This window comes from Chinchilla lanigera, unplaced genomic scaffold (genome assembly GCF_000276665.1).
Source record: "Chinchilla lanigera isolate Chin_1 unplaced genomic scaffold, ChiLan1.0 scaffold00083, whole genome shotgun sequence".
Classification (NCBI taxonomy): domain Eukaryota; kingdom Metazoa; phylum Chordata; class Mammalia; order Rodentia; family Chinchillidae; genus Chinchilla; species Chinchilla lanigera.
Window position 1 is genome coordinate 5,334,758 of NW_004955484.1, and position 3,419 is coordinate 5,338,176.

The window sequence follows — 3,419 nt, forward strand, 5'->3', positions numbered from 1 at the left end:
AGCACAGACTCGAGCCCAGGTGTCTAGCCGCTCCTGGAACACTGGCTCTCGCTGCGCCCCTGAAACCTAATTTAAAGGAAGAAAAATTATCTCTGTTAACAAATGATATGATCATAAGTTATCCACATTAATCCACTTACACATCCAAAATCTCTGCTGTATGTGGAGTTCAAATTCGACAGAGGTGTGGGACACAAAATCAATACTCTAATAGTTATATTTTATAATATTGAATAACATGAGAAGGATATTAAAAATGCAATCCTATTTACAAACACATATAGAATAAAATAAAATATTTAGAAATACGTATTAACCAAAGAGGCACAAGATTGATTCTGAAAGCTGTAACATAGTATTAGAAGAAGTGAAGACATAAATACATAGAAATCCCATGTTAATGGGTTGGACAACTTAATATTATGAAGACAATAGTACTACACAAAGTGATTTACATATTTTGTTCAATCTCTATCAAAATCCTAACAGCACCTTTTCTAGAAATAAAGAGTCCTATCCTGAAATTCATATGGAATATGAAGGAACACCAAATAATCAAAACAATCTTAAAATGAAAAACAAACTTGAAGAACACACTTTGCCATCTTAAAAATGTACTTACAGTTGGTAGTAATCAAAACAGTTTGATAATGGCGTAAAGATAGGTATGTAGACCAATGCAATCGAAATGAAACCACATACATATATCCTCACATTAATAGTCAAACGATTTTCTTCCAGGATACCTATATCAGTGTTGCTGGGCATGGTGGCTCACAACTGTAATCCCAGCACTCGGGAGGCTGAGGCAAGAGGATTGTTGAGAGTTTGAGACCAGACTCAGCTGCAAAGTGAGCTCAAGGTCTTGATCTGCATAGCAAGACCCTGTCTCAAAAAGGCAAAAAATAAAAATAAAAACCAAATGTTGCTGAAAAGACTGCACATCCTCATGAAAAGAATGTACTTGGTGTTCTACCTTGTACCATTTCCAAAATGTATTTGAATTAGACTACAGACATTAATTTTATAGCTGAAACTTTAAAACTTTTCACAGCAAACATAGGATAAAAACTTTATTACATTGGATTTGGCAATGTTTTAAAAAATATATCAAAAGCATATACAACAAAGGTAAATATCCTAATTGAAATATTAAAGGAATTAGATATTGTGTGATTCAAATTTTGTGCGGTTCATAAAGACTGAAAATAGATTAGAGGTTACCTAGAACTGCAGGGTAAGGGACAATGGGAAGTTACTGCTCTATAGGTATAGAGTTTCTGTTTGAGATAATGAAAACATTCAGGAAATAGTGGTGAAGATTGCATCATTTTGGGGGTGGGGACTGGGAATTGATCTCAGGACCTCTTACTTGCCAAGCAGGAACCATATCATGTTGCTGAGCCATATCCCCAGCCCTGAAGTTTGATTATTATTTGGGTTTTTCAAATCATTTTTCTTTTTAAAAATAAAACAGTAAACAAAATATTTTAGTATTTTATAAATGAATTTTATAAATTTATGAGATATTTCTTTATAGTATTGAGATTATACCCTTAACTGAGCCTTTAACTGAACTATATCTCCAATCTTTTTTATTTTTTATTTTGAGATGAGATCCTAGTAAGTCTCTAAGTTGCCCAAGCTGGGCTTGAACTTGTGATTCTTCTTTCTCAGCCTTCCAAAGTGCTGGAATTATATGTGCATATCATCATGCCATACTTGAGGTACTTTTCAAACATAAATCATTCTCATAAGAATTTGATGACATGAACCTAGCTTCCTTGGGTTTGATTTAGATTTGGCTGGGCTGGGATTTTGAAGTTAAAAGTCCACAGCATAGACTATCTAGGTAATAGTATAATTGGAGTCCCAAGGGAAACAGAGTATTTGATTCCTTTGTTGCATATGCCAGGTGATTCAAATTACCTATTTAACATTAGTATGTGTTACAATAATAACTCTAGAAACATAAATAATGTGTTTCATTAGGATAGTATAAGCTATGCTACAGTAACCCTTAAATTTGTGTGATGTCACATTGTCAGTGACACTGTGTATAACAAAGGCTCAAATTTCATGTAGCTGGTCCTAACCTAATCACGTTTAAGGCTGGGAAAGTGGATCTGGTGTGAGGAGGGTATAAAATTAACTCTCTTGTACTAACACACACTAAAAATTTTGTCAGAGTAAACTACGTGATATTTCAAATAAGTTCAGACTCACTAAAGTTTTGCTTTAACCTATTTCAACTAAAATAAAAGATTTCTTCATGGACTTAAGATGTTTCTAGATCTTAAGGTTGCATTATTTCACAGTACTGGCAAAAATTCAGTAGAACTTTAATGCTGGTAAGAGACTACTTCAATGCTAATGTTGACTACCAACTATAAAGTTGTATATTTTGAGCAATTCATTTAGCTCAGTTTTAGCATCTGGAATGGGAAAACTATCATTCCACATAGGAGTCTTACCTACCACATGGGATTCTAATGAGGATATAATGAGAAAAATGTTTCATACATTTTGTTATCATCAATGAGAGATGTCATTGTTGATTTAATATTACTTGCTTTTCCTACCTTTATAGAGTTTTGTGATCATCAAATCCTACAAACGTAGGAAAAGCAAATAATAGTTTAGTGATCACCAGGTAAGAGAGTATACAAACTTTTTAAAAACTATAAAGTGGTATATAGATACACACTTGACAATTGATTGTACATCTTTTCCATTTTTCCACATTCCTTATTTTCAGTATCACATAACTGTTTAATAATATATTTCCCTGTGTTTTACTCTCACTGTTTTATAGGTATTACCTCATCTCCCAAACCAGTCTGCTTGAATATAGCTAATACCTCATAGTTATTTCATTTATGTCCTACATATAGGACAAGACTGTGTACTTAGTGTAATAATCAGTAAACATTTATTTACTCCTAGTAATTGGTGATTTCTAAGTAAGCCCTTAGGGACATTATAATTGCAATTAGAAGTAACAGTCACTCGGAGCATAAAATTGTTGCCCCACTCTTGAGAATTACCATTAGTCAAAGGTGACCTTCCTATATGTCCCAGGAGATGCAGACATGACAAAGTGATTCATAACTTCTAAGTCACAACACAGGTCTTTGTAATCTGCTTTGCCTTCCAAATCTCTCTAAATCTAAAACTAATGAAATGAGTAATACAAATTATTTAGGATACCCCTTGTCAAATGCAAATTAACAAGTCTATTTATTGACATTCAAGCGTTTTTCTTGGAAAAATGCTTTTAAAAATCTGAGTATAGTTTTCATGAAATTAGTACAATTCACATCCCATAATATGTTTCTTGGGTTTTTGTGTGTGTATGGAATTAATGTCAAAATGACATTGAGCTAGCAGCTCAAGAATTGCGGGAGCTAAAAGCCTAA